The following is a 20,707-nucleotide window of genomic DNA, read 5'->3' on the forward strand; positions in this document are numbered from 1 at the left end:
AAGACATAGTCAGATCTTGTTAGGTTCGTATGAATGCGAGGATTTCAAATATAAACTTTTTATAATTTTTACTTTATACGTATTTAGAGATATTAATGTCCAAATAAGCGTATTGGATTACGTGCAAAAGAAATGTTGCATCTATTACATGGAACGAAGGTAGTATACGGAAGTTTTTCAGCACGGAGTTGATGTTTACATTCCTCGAACTTACTTTTAAGTTCTAACTTCCACTTGTGGGAATTTGAATTCAAATGTTTGTTGCTCACAATGAATGCAGGAGTATGTGGTGCTATTTACTCAATCAGTGAATCTCGTATCATCCTTATAACATGACTTGTACTAATTATATCATAGCATTACAGATCTAATAATTTATATCATAGCATTGTCTTTTAATTTTTTCTTAATTGTTTTTTTTGACATACGCTTAATTTGCATAAATAAAAGATAGTTTACCTATTATAACTTATTAACCTACTAGGGCCATTAAAACTCCTTACGCAGATTACACACCAAAGTACCAACAAAATATTAAAAACAAATGGGATAGCATGTTCTTCATTTGCTGACTCTTGATTGTTGCCATGACACTGTTTCCCACGCCTTATAATTTATATCATAGCATTGTTATCAATAAGAATTGCAGCAACTTTATGTTTAACTTTTTTGCTCATAGTATAACCATCTAGATGAATTTGATACATCTCATGCATTATCCTGGTCATGTTGAGATTTCGAACTAGCAAAGGCATTGGAACATCAGTCGTTCGAAACATTGCTTCGGTTATATCCTTCCATCCATCCTCGACCACTTCGTAGAACTTCTCATAAGCTACTTCTTCAGTAACACCAAATTGCTTTACATAAACTTCTACTGCCGTGGCAACATGTTTTCTACTTTGCTCAAACTGCCAGATAGGAAAATTTGTTGCTAATGATATATCCATTTGGAATTATCAAAAGAGTTGTAAGTTTCTTGACAAATGAATGCGTTGATTCTGAACATAATTAGTTGATGGTTTGGCCTAGACCCGTCAAAAACCGACCTGATCGGAAACAACCTGAAAATACTTGGTTTTGAACAAGATTTTGTGACCCGTAACCCAATTTTATCCGAAACAGATCAACCCAAAAAGTAATGACTCAAAATCCGACCGAATTATATATATATATATATATATATATATATATATATATATATATATATATATATATATATATATATATTAATAAATGAAATTATTAGGAATTTAGTTTAGACTAAATATAAACTTGTGAATAAAATTTGTTAATTTGCGCACATATTTTATATATTTATTACATAAATTAATGAAAATATAATACGCATTTTAAAATCACTTAACCCGTTGGGTTCTGAACCCGAAAATTCTGAGTCTTGAATGAGCATTTATAAATCCGATCCAAACGTGACCGACCCGAGTTAAACCGAAGCAAAAAGTAACTTTTTATAACCTGACCCGACCGACCCATTTGACTGCACCAAACACAAGAAATGGTAAATTGTTTCCTGCTAACAAAGTAATGATAATAGTAACTAGCTAGTATAAGCACATACCTTGTGGCCAGCCATATCATCCAAGAGCCTGCCTATTAAGGCTGATGCAATCGCAGGTTTTGGTTTCTGAAGAAGCCACTCAAAAGCATCTCTGTTCGCAAATCGCAATCTTCATACCCTGATAAGATTCTGCAACCAAAAACAAATGGGCAGAGCTTACAATCCCATTCCTCACATATTCATCATACATTGGCACATAGTTTTCATGGCACCATTTGGCTTCTTCCATGTACGCACTGCACAGTTCTTTCATCTGTACCATATTATTCGCAACAAAATGATGCTCACTCAATAGTCAATACTATATTAAGTGATAAAGATCGGAAAAATATTGAACTAATTCCTTACGTACTGGTTGTTGGAGGTAAAAGACGGCATAACCTCTTCCTTCATTCGCTAAATAATCTTGTTCTAGCAGCTGAATCGTATCGAGGAGAGTCCCATAAGCTAGTTTCATATAATCAGGGAGCTGCCTCATGTAGCATTTATCCCACCTACAATATATTAATATTAATTCCAATAAACCTTTGAATTGCTGTAAATCCTGTAAATCCTGTAAATTTAGCAAACCTTTGAATTGCTTCAGTGAAGAGTTCCAGCTCGTCAATGGTTCCGTAAGCGTCATACATGTCATCTATAACAGATATCATCTTAATGAATTTGGTCATTGTGATTCTTGCAAATGAGTATTTTGGTTCGTGGTACACTGCAACTATCCAAAAGTAGGCCTCCACCAATCTATCCCTTGCAAACGCAAGTTTTGTAGTGAAATCAAGCTTCTTCCACCACCTGATCCATCGATAGATAACTCAATATTTTTGTACAAGCATAATTAGTATAGCCATATAGGTACTGGGTATCAATTGTCTGTTCATTTGGTGGTGATTGGGGGCTGAACGTGGTAGGGATAACCCCTCACCCGCAACAACAATTGAGAGGAGACTGAAACCTATCCACCAGAACTCGCCCCGAATCCGAATTAGCCATGAGGGTGAACCGGGTAATAACACCAAAAAAAAAAATATATATATATAGGTACCGAGTACGGTGTTAAACGGTTAATTACGCATTAAGGCTCTGTTTGACAATATAGTTGAAAATACCTTCAACGATAAGTTGTTAAAATTATAGGAGACCTTTTCAATTTCACTTAGTTTATACTCCCTTCGCCCCTTAATACTTGCACCGCTTTTCTTTTCGGGCCGTCCCTTAATACTTGCACCGCTTCTATAAATGGAAATCTTTACCATTATTATATTATTTCTCGCACTTACCTACTACCCCACCTACACCCCTATTGCCTACAAAAAATCATTTAAAAATCAACACCCCTCACTCACCACTCCCCACCCCTTACACATTTTCCACTAATTATATTAAAAAATACCCCATTATCAACAAACACCAATTAAATTAATAAGTCAATTCAAATGTCTTAAACTCCGCACCGGTCAAACCGGTGCGAGTATTATGGGACGGAGGGAGTACATTTTAGCTTCATTTCAATTAGTGTTGTCAAACACAGTTGAAGGAGAAGTATAAATTGATATAAATTAAGTAGGCAAATTTGTCAAAAAAACTACTAGCTTTATATAAAAAAAAATGTTGTAAGATACTGCCTTTTCTCGAATTATGAATGTTGACTCAAAATTTTGGAGTTGACTTTATCATATGCATTTTACGTGTCATTTAATTACCCATTTTTCGTGAGATGACCTAATAAAGTCAACCCCGGAATCTTGAGTTAATGTTTATAATCCGAATAAAGGTAGTATCTTGCAACATAAAGGTTTTATAAGTTAGTTAATTATAACATTTTTTATAAGGTAATTTATCACAAAAACTCTATTTTATAAGGTAGTTTTTGACAAATTTGCTAAATTAACTTTTTTTTTTTTTTGACAAGTAAATTAACTTAGTTATGAAGAAACATCGAAGCAACCTACCTGGTTAGTTCTTGAAGCTCCTCTCTATGTAATACCTGAAGCAAGTCGAAATCTAATTTCGCGAATTTAAGTAAAATCTTGTCATGAGAAGGCTCTAATTCATAGAGGGAGATTTGATACTTAGCTTCAAGTCTTTGAGTGCATCTATGGAGTGGTCTCTTCAAAGAATGATTGATTTTCTTAGCCAGGAATGAGCTTGATTTTGTTGCAAAGGATGTCAAATGAAGAGTGGTAAATGTCATAGCTTCATCTAGTATATCTTCTCCATGTGCTCTTAGATGGGATGCTTCATACAAGTTCAATATCCCTTGCACTTCATTTGACAAGGAATCCTTGAAGCTTCCATTCTCTTTAAACTTATTGAAGACATCTGTTCCATCAATCATATATGTTAATTAGGGGTGTTCATTATCGGGTACCCGGATAGACGGGTACCCGCATTTGCGGGTAGTTGAAAACTCGGCCCATGACCCGACCCGGAAAAATCGGGTATCCGATTTATCGGGCCGGGTCACGGGTACCCGGAATAATTAACCTGTAATTTTTAAAATAATCCCTTATTTAATTTTTAAAAAAGAGTTACATACGGTAAACAACCAATTAATCTGCAGATTATAAAAACATTTAAAATTAAGCGAATCAATTGAAAGAGAAAGAGAAAGAGAAAGAGAAAAAGAAAAGCATATGAATGAAGTTATCAACGCCTTAAATCATAAAACACTGACTTTTTTCCTTTATTACTGCTTGTATTACAAATTTACATAATAACATTAATGAGTAATCAAAATTAATAAAGCTATCAACTACTACGTATGTGTACAAAATAAGAACTTTCTCTTTCTCCTTAACAAATACCATTTCAATTGCAATTACTGCATCAAGTCATCAACCATAGTGATGTATGTTCTATTCTTCACTTTTCTATATTTTCAATTGTCGGTGAAGGTGGAGCAAAAAGGATTATGTGCTACGAACACCAAAAAAACGCGATCTACTAGATCCGATTAATAGAATTTATTTACAAGAAGCATAACAAGGAAATAGTGGGATTGTGAGTGAGTGACTGACTCGTCTGTAACAGATGAGAGCAGTGACAAATGCATTAAATGGAGTGCAGGATTAGTGAGAGAGAGGGGGAAGATAAGAGAAAGGGGAAAGATGTATTCTGAAATCCTAACTAAACGGCGCTAAACCTATGCAAATGACGCGCCGGTGTGGTAGTGACTAGTGTGTTGGAAAAGAATGAAAATTGTGCTTGTCCCACATTGACAAAAAACAAGAGTATTACCCACTTTATATATCCACACTTCCTTAATAGGTTTGTTAGAAGACTTGAGAGGAGGCTCTAGGCCACCGCACACGCGCGCGGGGCCATTGATTGATTCTAATTGATTACCGAATTTATTTCCTTCCCGAAATAATTCTTCAACTTTCCGTTATTTATTGTGCCTTCCTCTTTCACAAAAAACACACGGAAACTTAACTCCTCTCCGAAAAATTTTCCTCTCAAACACATACTCTCTGGTTCGGTTTTGGGCAACGTTCAATCTCGTTTTCAATCTATCTTTTTGTACTACACCAACGAGATAGATGTCGTGTAACCCTGGAGGTTGATTGTCAAGAGGCCGTGTGTACGTAACGGGGCAAATTCAACTTTAGGGCAGTGTTCATACACGCCACGACTTGGTTAAAGATTAGTTTATTCGTTCATTACTAGTCATTGTTCCTACATAGCTAGTGACCCAGTGAGAAGGAGAGAGAGGGGGGTGACTGGTGAGAGAGGATCAGAGGACATGATCTGTGCGGCTGGAGAGTGTAAATATCAAACAAGAAAGAAAACCCTACGCTTTATCATACACACAGACACAGATAATTGCATATATTTCTTTAGATTTTTTTTAACGGGTATTCCGGATACCCGTTTAATAAAAAATGCGGCCCGTGCCCCGACCCGTTACCCGGTTTATTTTTCGGGTCGGGTACCCGCCCCATTTATTTTACAAAATTCAGAAAAATACCCGGTTTATTTGTCCCGGGTCGGCGGGTCAACGGGTCGGGTAATCCGGGTCGGGTATTTTTGAACACCCCTAATGTTAATCACTAGTTTCCTTAAATCGCAATAGTTTGACTCATGCATTATCCACCTCGCAAAATATTTTTTTGAAAACTACCACTTCAAGGGTGAGTTTATCCCTAATCTTAAAGAGAATCTCGAGGTGAGTTTCAAGTCTAAATCTTGGGATAATGTGGTAAAAGACTACACCAAGTCTTGAAGTGAGTTTGAAAATCCAATACTCACTCAAGACTCACTTAAGACTCCACTTTTTTCTCCTCCAATCAAATCATGCCACATCATCAAACTTAATTTATCTTATTTCACCAAACTAAATTATTGATGGTTTATGTATTATTTTGTCTCATTTGCTTTTAAATTTAAGTTCTACTCCGTAGATCTTTTGAATTTAATATGTTGTATTATTGTTTCTAATTTGTAAGGAATATATATGTAAATTTCGAAATTAACATTTTCTGTTTTATTTTTCATTCTTTTTCTCGAATTATAAATTACTTTGTTTGTAATTTCAACATTATTTAGAAAATGTACCAAAAAAAAAGATATATACATAATATATTATTTTAAGAGTTAGGTGAGTCTGAAGTGAGTCTGTGGATAATGTGTAAAAATATGGCGAGTTTTGTGTGAGTCTAGATAATGAAAAAGTTATTGAAAACTGATGTGGCAGAGTCTGAAGATTGGAGGTGAGTTTGGGGATAAACTCACCCTTAAAGGTTTCGATTACATTTTCTGTCAAGTGGGCCCTTGTCTATCCACAGGGTAAACTACCCACCACTAATAGAGAGTAGTTGTAATGGAATCCACATCAGCTTTATTAATTGTTTTTTAATGTTCTATTTGTAGTGTTATCTACCTAGTGGGTAGATGTATCAATGTCCGACCATGTATCCTCTTTTTTTTTTTTTTTTTTTATATATTATTATTATTAATTTACCTCTATCTTTTCCTTACAAAATAACGAGTTTGCTCAATTTTCTTTTCCCATTATGCTTTTCAATTGGTATCATAAATCTCAATTCTTCACACTAAAATTCAAATCAATAATTAAGGTGTAAGCTTTCTATTACTCCACAAAGCAGAATAGATTGCTATCCAACACTGCATGCCATGAAATAAGGAAGCAATATGAAGGATGGAAAATAAAGAAGGAAAATAAAGAAAGAGAGGAGGAAATCGGGAAAAAAAAGTTCCAATATTTAGGCTATACTTAACGAAAACTTTAAGAAGTGGTAATTTTCAAATTTGATTTTTTATAAAATGATAAGTTTTAAAAGTGAATATATAAAAAATTCATATTTAGGCTATGTAAGGTGGTAAGTATAAAAAATCTCATAATTTAGCACATAATACCAATTTTAATTGTGAAATAAATAGAGTTACCAGCGTACCAAAAGAGACAAAAAAGCCATGTTGTCGCAAGATACGAAAATGTAGAGAAACATAGTGGAGATCGTCCTTGTAAGAATGATCATCATAATGATTGGTGTACAAGTTGTGTAAAATTGCTTCAATTTCTTCTTCAAAATGGTAAGCAACCCCAAGACGTTCAATTGCATCTAGGAAAACAAGTCTTCCCTTTGGATCATCTTTATCTATGGCCATAAGATCCTTTCGCACTTGCTCTTGGAGCTCTTTGGCTTCCTGCTCCTTCTTCCTTTTAGTAACCTATACAACAATTAAAGTTGGAGTTTCCTTGAAAAACAATTTCCCAAAGGTGGAAATCAACTTTTCTTTTCACTATAAGAAAATCGTATGTTTGCGACTGAAAAAGTAGTTGCAAAATCAAGGAATTCCATTGCAAAAAGTGGAATTGCGATTGAAGCGATGAAATTTTTTTTGTCGTCACAGAAAGCCCTTGTCGCAATTCGATTTTTGGGGCAAAATTTTGTGTAGTCGCAATATTGAGACGGATTTGCGACGGCTTTGCGACTACCTTGTTGCGATTGCATTTCTATTTGAAAAGAAGGAATGCCACATTTTCCACTCTAATCCCTTACATTTCCTTTTCTTTCCGCTCATTTCCACTTCTATGTTTACAGAGACTTAAACTACTACGGAGTATTATGTTATAAATTAAGTTTATTTAAAAAATTTATACGTACCTGATCAGGCGGAGTGTAATTGAGGAAGCGGTCGCCCCAAATGTTTGAATAAAAGTTTGCAATAGGCCGAACAATCTCTTTTGTAACATTGGTAGGAGCAATAGGTAAAGCAAGAGGTTGCATATTTTTTTTTTTTTTTTGGGTGCGTATGAGCTACAAGGGCAATATAAATTACAAATGGGGGTGGGGGATTCAAATCTGAGACCTATTGTACACAGACCCTCAGTCTTAACCACTAGGCCAAGACATCATTGGTAGAGGTTGCATATTTATTTGCGTAAAAGGTTTTGTATAACACTACACCAAGTTGTGAATGAAGTTGCGGTTTTAGGATCTATTTATAAAGAGATCGACTAGATCCTTTCCGACATCTATCAATTACTAGTTTACTACATTCATTATCAATTACTATATTCATTTTAAAATAATCTTTACAGTATTTTTTGTACAAATATAAAGATAACAGGGAATATTATGTAAAAATATGGGTGAATATATATAATAAAACATGGATAAAGTAAGAGAAATGTGTAAAAAGTTAAGTGGGTGTAAGAAAAAAAAATTAAGTAAGAAAAATCGAGAGGAAAATGGTAACACAAATTCTTATTTACAAGTGGTGTACTATAAATATTGTACATCAAAGTAAAAGTTGACTCAAAATGCTTGAAAGTTACCTTTATATATGTAAAAGTTATCTAATTTTTAGTGATAAATTTTTTCATCTTAATAAAACAAATTTCTTCAAAATCACTAATAATGTATAAAATTAATTATTTAACCCTTTAAAATGTTTATCTATCAACTTTTTTTTAATAATATAAAAGTTATAAAAAACTAGGTTAAAGTTACAAAAAAAATGCAGAAAAGTTATCTTGGTGTACAATAAATTATTGTACACTTTATACGCGCAAGACCTTTTGAAATTGTAAATATTGTGAGTTAAGAAGGGTAAAATAATAATTTTTCATGTCAAAAAATAGTATAAACACAATGTAAAAAACAATTATGAAACGGATTAAAATGAAAAATTTAATGATCAATTTAAAACGGAGGCAGTACTATTTGCTTTTTTAATTGAGGAGATAGATTTCGTTTTGTGTAGTTGGTTTTTGATGGGAACTTTTGGGGTAGTTAAGCATGGTGACAAATGGGGCTCAAATGTTAAATACTCCGTATCTTCCTTGTAGCGAAGTTATTTTCGTTTTGAACAAGACTTATTATATCCCGTCGTTTTTAAAATAAAAAACATAAATTTTTGAAAACAGTTTAAAGAAATGACATTCTAGTTATTCGAATTCAAGAGTTGATTATACTTCGTATAATACTAACGTTCAGTGCATGCGGAACATTTTAAAATATTGGTTTTATGTGCAAGCAATAATGTTACACTATTTTATAAATATTTTTAAACAATTTAAATTTTAAGTATAGCGTTATCGATGTTTTACATGAACACCAAAGTGCTCGATTATGAGTTAGGAGTGAACACCTTTTATTAAAACTAGCTTTTGAGCCCGTTCAAAGAACGGGCGGTTGTATAGGGTTATTTAATCTATCTTTTTAAGTTCTAACTAGTATAGAACCCGTGCAATTGCACGGATATATAAGTTTATATTAATATTTTAAATAAAATACTTTGAATGTGTGATGTTACCTAACTCTTTCATTTACAAAGTGGCATATTGCATATAATTTTTAAAAGTGATAGATTGCATAAATGTTGCACATATAAGATGTCCTCTAGCTCTTTCTTTTACTTTTTCTTTTTAATATACTACCTTAGCACCATCTAGAACTAATTATCGATAATCAACATCAAGATTCTTAGGATTGATATCCTATTTTAAATCACTGATGGGGTATTATCGAATCCGTATATCAGATCATTACGATCCTACAAATTTGATATCAATGATATTGTTTTGTTTAATTTTTTATTGATTGATTTTTCCAATTTTGTTAATGGTTAATGGAAAATAATTTTTGAATGGTTCAGACACCTCTAATGGTTTGTGTGCAGAGAACCTACTTCATGTGAGAGCCAAAATAAGTTGATGTTCCTCCAAAGTAGTAGGTTTCACTGATTCACAATAAGACTCAATTTCATTATCATATATATATATATTCCTGCAATAAAAAAATATATTAATTTCCCACAAGGTAAATGATTATTCTTGTGTTATTATGTGGACCCAAAACCAATAATTTTCTCCATAACTCTTTTTAGATACATAGAGACCTTTATTGTTCATATAGTGACTATAATAGGTTAAACACCAAAATTCTTAGACATAGTAACCATTTTTTGTTTCATAGTAACCCTATTTTTTAAAAGTAAATTGTGACATACAATCACATAATTCAAGCACAACATGTATCAGCGACACCAATTTGATATTTTTTCATAATCTTAATAAACATGCCAAAATAAATTAGGAACAAATTGTTGATTTTTTTAGGCATGGTCCAGAATAAATTTAGTGTTGGACCAGATCCACTTAAGAATTGTTGCAAAGTAAATTGTAAATGATGGTAAGATTTGGGTTTACTTAATTGCATGTAACTTAGATTATCTCCGTGACATTTCCAACCTTCAATGAATTAATTGATAAATTGATCATCATTGCTAATTCTAGTAATACTATTCACATCTTGAGCAAGATTGTACTTGGTATTTGAATCCTGAATAAATATCTTTTATTTAAAATGATATTCAAATTTTCTGGAAATAAATCACTCTTATCATCTTGCAAAATAAAATTGCTTATGTAAGTAAAATAACTTAAGTATATGGTCACATGAGAATGCTTTATTCTCATAATTTTATAACTTATGTAGTCCTCCGTGATTATTAATATGAAGGATTAATAAAATAACCGAAGGGTTAGTGTAAAGGTATGCTCGTATCACTCACGACATTAGTTGCCTCTCTCTCTCTCTCTCTCTCTCTCTCTCTCTCTCTCTCTCTCTCTCTCTTCTCTCTCATCTTTTAAGGATTCAGTTTTCTTGGCCGTTTAGGCCGGAAGTATTCTAATTTCTTCAAAAAATAGACTATTTCCGACCCTTCTTCTTGCTTTTCATTGTTTTCTCTTCATGTTTTATCTTTGGTTTCTTTTCTGTTGATTTGTTCCCAATTTATTCTTGAGTTGTTCCCAATTTATTTGGGGTTTTCACAGAATTTTCTAGGTTATTGATTCTCATTCATGGATGGATTTTTTTTAGGGTTTCAATAATTGGGAAGGAGAATTGGATACATACAGGTTTAGGGTTTATCATCAACTCGTCGATCAGAACAATTCGGTGCGCTGATTGCGAAGGGCTCTACTTGGAAAGATGTGAAATCATCGAAAATCACTCCTCGTGTCAAGTTATAAGCGGTGGAGTATGAGATGTGCTTTAGGATGCAGAATAGTCATTGTTTTGATTGTAACAGTTATATATTTTGTTTGAATCTGTGGTATGCAGATATATTTTATCATTATATATGTCGTATGGCTGATTATTAATGTTATTGTTCTTCCCCGTCAAAAAATAAAATAAAATAACTGATTCCCTGACTTTCATAATTTTTTTCATTTAGAAAATTTCAAAGATATAAAGAATACTTTTTTTTATTATTCATTTAGATAATTTCAAAGATATAAAGAATACCTTTTATTATTATTATTATTATTATTATTATTATTATTATTATTATTATTATTATTATTATTATTATTATTATTATTATTATTATTATTATTATTATTATTATTATAAAGAAGCGATTACACAAAGTTGGATTGGAGCCTAGCCACTAATTGGGCTCCAACACCCTTATTCAAAGCAAAACACAAACGATGAAAAAGAAAAGAACGAATGTTAGCAGCAGCCGTGTTACTCTGAGCAACCCGTGAGATCCTAGCCATGAACTCGAGGGCATCACACCCTAGTTCTCCAAAGGTGGAGAAAGCAAAAGCGATAAAACCATATCCGTTGTCTATGCACTTCGTTTCATACTTCTTCTTCTTCTTCTTCTTCCTGGCAACAGCATTATCAACAGCAACCCCAGGAGCAAAAGCATCAACTCCTGGCCCGGTGAATGGAGATATACCTGTGACATCTAAGCATACATTTTTCCCTTTGTCCCAAGAGTAGACAAGAAGGTCTGCAGGACGGAGATCTCTCCCTTCCTCAGACAGAAATCCAAAAGGCACCTCCTTCTGCACAACAACCCCAGCCTGCGAACAGATATCCCCTAACACATCTCGAACCAAGTTATGGCGGAATTTTCAGGCCAACATCAGTACCACAATGCACTGCGTGATCCCCGAAACGATCTATGACTTTCGAAGAGCAGCAAGGACAAGTAAAGTCAGGAGGGAACATAGGAATCGCAAGGCGATAACACAAAACACACCTGAATTGTCTTGGATGCATCGTCTGCCCTAACCCCTCAATAGGGAGGGCGCTCAAGAAGTCTAAGGAGTGCGACGCTCGGTTGCTAATGAGTATAGCCTTTTCTCTGGAACTCGGGTTATGCTGTCCCATCATCTTTTTCTCTACCATATCAAAGTACACTGTAGCCAACTTTTTCATAAACGGGGGGGCTGGTACCACACGGCAAAGATCGAGAGGATCGAAATGACACAAATCCCGAAAGCTATTTAAAGCTAAATCACAAGCGAGGCCCAAAACAGAGTCACCACCATGCCCAATCAGTCTGTTCTGGAGACCAAGAGACTGGAGACGCGAGGCAACAAAAGCATATGCGGAAGAATCCTGCGCGGTGTAGACCCCGAAACCACCCAACCGAAAAGGTAAAGTGGCACACCGCCACTGCCAATCTCCAAAGCCCGCACCACCATCCACAATAATATCCTGAAGAACCCTCCTTAAGGCGAGATCAAAGGAAATAGGAGCAGACCCGAGCATATGCGGCGGACAAGTTCGTAAAGAGAAGTACAAACGACTAACCCCCACACAACACCGCAAAGAAGGAGCTCCGATTGAGTATTATTATTATCATTATCATTATTATATTATTATTAGCATAATGCCTTATATTTGTATCCTTCATCCCTTATTACGGAGTACTCCATACTCACTATTCAATATTGCCATAAATTGATACTTCGTATATTAGTTACCTTTAATAGACTTTTATTTTAAATCAATTGTCAATATTCGAAGGATTTGAAAAACTTCTCGATCATATATAACAATTATGGACTTCCGCTTTCATCTATTACGGTAACGTATTCTGACCTTGTACTTGTCGTCCTTATATTTAATTTATTTTAAAAAGGCATTAATGTGCATACCACAAATAAATAATATATATTTAATAATAAAAAATAAAAAGATACTTCATACCTTGGGGGTGCAAATTTAACACGTAAGTTTTTATCACCAAGACCTTTCTTTTAATTTCCTTCTTACTCATCTTTCTTCAATTCTTACAATTTTTGCATGAATTATATTGCCAATTGGTTTAGTTTTGATACTGACAATTATAGCAAGTTCACATAAAAGCGTTCCTGGTGAATTTGTAAGTAAGAGTTATAATTTTACCAATCTAATATATAAAATAATCAATATTACTTGGGAGTTAGGATGTTGTAAAGTGGATAATTTGGAATCTAATACCTTAGTTTTCTCGAATATCTCCTCTAATTGTACTCTTTTAAACATTACCAAAAACTCATTAGATATAGAATGTGAATTTTATTTGACAAATGAGTGAGTTTTTATGAATGGCAATCATCCACATTAGCAATACTGCCAAAATATTTAAAAAGATAACGTTTAAGTATATAGTGCAAGTATATGCGATGTAATATATATATATATATTCGTATTTATATAATAATAATAATATAGGAATTGTAAAAAACACATAAAAAGTTATATATTTTTTTAATGCAATAACAGTTCAAATCATTCCATTTTAGCTATAGAAAATATGTAAATTAAAATCCTCCATCCCACGTCAATGAAAATATATATTCTCAAATCCTTCCATATATATATATATATGATCACTTTATGTAGGGATGTTGTACGGACAAGTTTGTGGTACTTCTATGCCCAAGTTAATCAGAGTAATGGCACGGTCCCTATATATATTGTTAATTTGCTAAAATATGTATTTTTAAATTTTGATAAAAGTTGGTCATAGTATAAATGTTAAAATTTGTAATATTCTATGGAGAATATATGAAGTATGGTAAATTATTTCTTTCCTCTAACGAAGATAAAAATATATGATATATACGATATAAAAATATACGATATATGGAGTATATGGTAAGTTCATATTTTTTTTATACTAAGTTGACAATGACAGGATATTTGTTTTTTCCGTAATTAATTTGTATTATATATTTTATGGGCAATATATGAATTATGGTAAATTATTTCATTCCTCTAATGAAGATAATAATATACCATATTGAATTATGGAGTATATGGTAAGTTCATAACTTTTTTAATACTAAGTTGACAATGACAAGATATTTTTTTCCGTAATTAACTTGTAGTATATTTCTACTATAATTAACTTTTATGAATTCAACAATATAATAAATTTAAAAAGTGGAGACAATTATTCTAGGTGCGACACGTGGACAGGGGAGGAGAGAGGAACTTCTCTTTTAGTATAAGTATAGATTTCTACTATAATTTACTTTTATGAATTCAATAATATAATAAATTTAAAAAGTGGAGACAATTATTCTAGGAGCGACACGTGGACAGGGAAGGAGAGAGGAACTTCTCTTTTAGTTTAAGTATAGATTTTATTGAGCTTGTGATTTTAAAGAGAATATATGATTTAAATAGAAATAAATTTTGAAAGTTGAAATAATACATAAATTAAATAGTGCATTAATATTAAGTGTTAATCGGGAAGATGAAGTGGAAGATGTTGAATGAATAGATTGCTGAATTGATGTTGTATTAGGAATATAAAGTGAAAGAAGCACTTGGAGTTGTGTAATATAACAAACAACAAAGAAAAATAAAATAAAAACCCAAATTGATGGAGAGAAAATGGGCGACACGTGTCATCTAATAAAATGTGATGACACGTGTCATCTAATCAAATGTGGTTTTGCTTTTTAAATACTAGGTATAGATTACTCATCGCCATATTGCAATTACAACCATAAACATGAGCAGAATGTGCGAATTAAATTGAAGAAGTGAAGAACTACTTAGTACTTACACCATTTGGCCGTCGATTTTGGGTTGCTTCCCTTTATAATCAATATTTGTCACTCGTCTTCTTCGCATTAAACCAAATAAAATTGGGTTGCTTCCAAACATGTCATTTGGAGAGGAAAGGTGATGAAACCACCTCATTACTGTACCAAACGTGTAATTGTACATTTTTTTACTTCCTTATTTTTCATTAGTTGTACGTGAAGTTATTCATTATTCCATATTTTACTCTTTTTATTTTTCAAATCTTATTTTTGGTGTTAATGATCAGTGGCAGATCTAAAAAAAGTATGTAGTGGGTTTAAAATAAAAATTATAGATTTTAGTGGGTTCAAATAATTAATTTCGTAACAAAATTTGAGAAAACCTTAAAAATTATAAAGAAAATTTCTAAAATTTCACAATGTTTTTTTTGGTTCTACTACAAGGAGTTTTCACCGTCTTCGGCGAGTGGACTAATCTCCCGCGGGAGTTTGTATGGGTACCTCGATGGGCAGCATCCCTCCCAGTTGAGATTTTTTCCATTCCCAAGGTTCGAACCCGACACCTTAATTAAGGAGCAAGATGCCCTTAACCACTCATGCCAACCTCAAGTGGGGCCAATTGACCCCATTGTTTGTACATTGCCTCCACCCCTGTTAATGATACTATAAGATGTTTTCCATAGTATTAATTTAAGTGTTTAGTATCATTAATATATACCGGGTTGGAGCTTGATTTTCAATACCACGCGTTTGGTTTTGTTCGGATGATATGAATTTTTTTTATTTAATGCTTGGAGGTTTGATATGAGCTATCATACACCTATATCTATTTCCCCCTTGAGTTTCTAAACCCCATATTTTGTGAATTTGAGGTATGGATTTAGAAGTATAAATTTCTTAAACAAATACTAAGTATATATTTTGATCATTCAAAACTCATACAGTCATACCTCATACCAAAAATTTGTGAACCAATGCATCAGTATTAGATAGAGACTTGTGTATTCTGGTAAACATTAAGGACGGGTCGTATATATCTACCACATGGGATAAGACAACAATTTCGAATTTCCTCAAAAAATCCGAGGAGAAAAGAAAATCTTATACTCCGTACTCTTAAAAATAGTGGCTACGCTTTGAAGTATGTGGCTAATCATTACTCATTAGTCATTAGATTTGACTGTTTACCACAAATTTGATGGGTTCATGGGTCCTGCACACATCTTACCACAGATTGAGTTGATGCCGTCAGGACGGCAGCGTCGGCAATTGAGCAATGTGCGTCTTATTTGACATGTCCTGACTCTCAAGAGTAGGGGCCGGTGTTCATTACCGGATATTTGCTTGGTCGGGTAGTTGAAAATGTGGCCCATGACCTGACTTGCAAAAGTTGGGTACTCGGGGACACGGTACATGGGTATCCGAGTATCGCGGGTCGGGTTAAGGATACCCAGAAGAATTACCGTTTTCACTTCTTCTTTTTTGATAATATCCTTCTGTATTTTAAAAAAAAAAATGACAATACTACAAAAATCATATTGGATAATAATTGTTTCCGCAAAGAATGCAAATGGTAAATAACGGGGAAGCTTCGGCTACTCGATGAATTGTTTCCCATGATCGGGTTTGCTAAATTTCCTAAAATAGGGCACACGTAAGCTGGCTCGGGGGTTCCCAAGAAAATTACCCTCTCCTATACTCAAGTTAGATTCTTGTAGAAAGAGAAAGTAGAGAAAGTGTGTTTAAGAACGATTGAATACCTGAGTAATGATTAAGTGAGTCATCTCTATTATATAAGCCAGCTCCTAAGGGCTTTTTAGTAACATGACTTTTCGTGTCCACCTTGCAATTTACGAAAACACCCTCCCCAGTTTTACTTCAAACCCTAAAAATCCCATTTGAGCGCACATACACTCTCTCTCTCTCAACTCCATCGCTTCTCGACGTATGAAACCTCAGCAGCACCTCGGCAATTCTTCATCTTCTCTCTTTCTCTATCTTCCATTCTTCGATTCATCTTCGTCTTCTACCTTTGAGATCGGATTATTTTCGTTTAATGCGGTGGATTCTAGCAAAGCGGTGGAGCCAGCCGAGAACGCTGATTAATGCGCAGAGGAGAGCGACGAGGATGACAACGAAGTCGCTGGCCAACGTATACTCCGCCGCTTCCTTATCGCAGCCACCGTATTCGCTTTTCTATTTCCATCAGAAGTTCAGATCTGAAGGTAAAATCTTCCCTCATTTCCTTTATTATTTTCACGTACTCATAGTTTTTGTTGTAATGTGATGAGTGTTCACATTCTTCTCAGATCCCACTTTCGACCAGAATAAGAGAGAGAAAAAAAACCCTCAAATCTTTCGTTCGTAGTAGCAATGAAACCACTGAATCAAGTAATTATGCTTTTTGCGAAACCAATTTGTAGCATTTGCCTCCTTTCTTTCTCTCTCATCATCTCCTTGATCTTCTTATCCCTTCTTCTCTCTTCTCTGAGCTCTTAGTTCCTTCTTCACCAGGGTAAGCTTTCAGTTTTTATCTTTTTTTTGCCTATTAATTTTCTGGGTTTTTGTTGAATCTTTAATGTTTGCTTTAATATTTTAATTGATTCCAATACCCAATTATTTGAACAAGAAAATGTTTGCTTTAATCTTTCAATTTATTCCAACACCTAATTATTTGAACAAGAAAATAAGTTATGGGTTTTTTCAATTAATATGGCAAGAGGCGTAATTCTTCTAATTCTTCATTATTGCAGTACAATTTATTCTGTTTCAGTTACACATTTTTGTAGTTTTTGCTTCCTTTTTTAAAATTGTAGTGTGAAATTGTTGAGAATTTGGGGGAATTTGTGTGAAAGTGTTAATCTTAATTGTAGAATTTTGTGATTTTTGACAGAAGTGAAAAGTTGAAAACCCTAATCCACTATGAAAGTACTCAAACATAAAGAGGTTCCGTTAATGGGGTTGTCGGAAGATCTGATCCTTGAAATCCTGTTTCTGAAGGTAAAATCTTCCCTCATTTCCTTTATTATCTTCACCCCCACCCCTCTTGCCATTTACAATATTTAATCCTCTTGCCATATTAATGTACTCGAAGATGCGTCAACCCTCAGTAATTCTAGCAATTGCTAGCTATGACCACATTATTCGATTGTGGGAGGCTCAAATTGGCATATGCTATCGTAATATTCAGTACCCAGATTCTGTATGTCTTTTTTAATTGATTTATATATGTGCAAATTAAGCTTCTATTCTTTGCTAGATTTCATTTAGACTTTGTTGAAATTAATTGTTGGTTCATAATATTTTTTGCATTTGTGAAATGGTCTGACATTTAGTCTTCAGCTTAGATTAACGCCTGTGAATTATTTGTAATGATAGATGAGATAAAAGAGATGGAAATTGAATAAAACTAGCTTCATGAATCACTATTTTGGTCTATTGCAAATGTTGTTCTGCTTTATATTTTTATTTGCTTATTCTATTGCGATTCTTATGCAGTGTGTGCCATTGTAGCTGTTCTTAGAGACCTCTGTATTGCTGAGGTAGATCAGTCTAATAATCAGTCTAATAATTAATCTTGGTTTATTGCCAACTGCTTTGTGGAGATTTTGTTTTATTCACGCTTAATTGACCATTCACGCTTTGCTCCACAATCTTTCATCTACACATATGAAGATAAGGTTGCATGTCTTGCTTTTGTGGCAGTTCCTTTACAATCAACAATCCAAGTTCTGCAACAACAAACCAACATCAGAGAATTACTCAACCAGACAAACACGAAAATCAGGTATGCATAGCAAACATCAGTCAAACAAAATGCAGCATTGCACAATAATGTAGCTCTTAGTCAAAATGCACAACAGGAAAAATCACAATAACAATTGAAACATTCAATCAGACAAAAAATGAGTTGAATATCTAAACATTAGTATACCCATGTTATTGCTTCAGTTAATTTACTTGCCATCACATTTTCATTTTTGGTAAGTATTCAGGAATACATACTAGAGCATAATTTGTTCAAAAGTTCCAATCATGAAACAAACGTCACAATCAGTCTGATAATCCTTCTATTTTGTTTGAATGTCATAGATCTTTTAACACCAACTGCTTTGGTTTGGTCTTATAAAAGATCGAGGTGATTCCGCTCATTTATTTGGTTTTTAAATTTTTGGGTAATTGCATTGTCGATGAGGAGTGGTAGATGATAGATTAAAAAGTGATACCGCAAGTGCACGGTGTCTGTTGTTAGCAGATACTTAGCAAATACGGGTCGATCCCACGGGGAGACAAGTTATATTAGTTTTTGCCCAATTAAATAAACTATTTCGGTAAACGAAAGTTGATTTTGAGTATTAACTAGTAAAACTAAAGCAATAATAAAAATGCGTAATTTATCGATGAATTAAAGGTCTAGGGCGTCTGTTCGGTTCACCATGCTTATACCAATCCAAGAACACAAAACAATTCGAAAATGAATAGGCTAGGCCGAGTAATTAAAGCACATGTTAATCCTACGGTCGGGTCTTAACACTTTCAATTCAACATATGCAGTACGATCGCTAACATAATCAGAATTGCCAATTGTACCAAGCCTCTAAAAATACGATCTTTCGATTCTAATTCCTATTAGTTAGATAATCAATCCATGAAATTGGCCAATAACATGAATCAACGATTAAGAACAAATCAATTGGAATTACTCAATCATAATCTATAAATTAACAAACTTTAATGCATAACGATTATGGTATAAACATGGCTTCCCTTACTTAGCCCTAGAATAAAACTACTCGCTCATAACTAAACTAACGAACATGAAATATGAAATAACAATGAAATTCATAATGCACAGTAATAGAAAATAATAATTCAAAGCAAGAAGAATTATGAAAAATACCTCTATATTGATCGATCGAATGGAGTGTACTAGGGCTAAATAATATGAAGAGAGAAAAATAAAACTAAGCGTTTAAAGAATTCTAAGGAAAAGAATAACATAAGGGAAATAAATTAATTCCCTTGAAGTATTTATATGCTTCCTAAATTCTAAAATAAAATAAATAAATAAATAATAGAAGTCGTCAATGATTGGTCGATGGACGATGATGTGGCGATGAAGTCCGAGCACGACCGAGCCATCCAAGAGATGCACATGGGCGTGTGTGGGAGGAGCAACGAAACGGAAAGCAAGATCCCTCGCTGCATCGAGGGATCGCTCGCTGGGAGAGTGCACACGAGGGGCTGTAGCATGCGTGCATAGGCGAGGCATCGAGTAGCAAGGCCTGGTGCATAGGTGTGAGATCTCTCGATGGTCCGAATGATCCCTCGCTGGGCGAGAGATCCCTCGCTGGCCCGAGAAGCATCACTCGCTGCGATTTGTGCGCGACGATGCATGGTGGGCGGCAACTCCAGCACCTACGCTGGATTGCCAGCGCGCGAGGCAGAGTTTTGCGTGCAAGGGATGGCGAGAGATCTCTCGCTGGCTGTCGAGCCATCCCTCGCTGGACGTTTGAGCGTTTTGTTTATGTCATAACTTTCATTCTACAATGCTCCTAAGGACGTGTGACCTATCGTTAGAAAGCTCTTTAAGCCTACTCTCTAGCCCAATTGAAATCGCCTCATTCCAATCTGTAGAACTTGAGATATCATCAAAAGAGTGAACGCCTGTCCATTTTGATGCTTAGAAAAATAACGTTTAGCTTCGTTGTTGACTCAAAAGCTATCCCGAGAGACATGTAATGATCCTTGAGTCAACATCTCATTCATTCATCATCCGAATCAACTTTGAACACTTAGAAAGCATCCGAATGAAC

At 34.1% G+C, this 20,707-nt stretch overlaps 1 pseudogene; it reads right to left on the bottom strand.

Moving 5' to 3' along the window:
• Window positions 1–35: 35 nt before the first annotated feature.
• LOC110792574 (probable sesquiterpene synthase) lies at window positions 36–8,116 on the bottom strand (annotated as a pseudogene).
• Between the last annotated feature and the right edge of the window lie 12,591 nt (window positions 8,117–20,707).

Source organism: Spinacia oleracea, chromosome 4, assembly GCF_020520425.1.
Source record: "Spinacia oleracea cultivar Varoflay chromosome 4, BTI_SOV_V1, whole genome shotgun sequence".
Classification (NCBI taxonomy): Eukaryota; Viridiplantae; Streptophyta; class Magnoliopsida; order Caryophyllales; family Amaranthaceae; genus Spinacia; species Spinacia oleracea.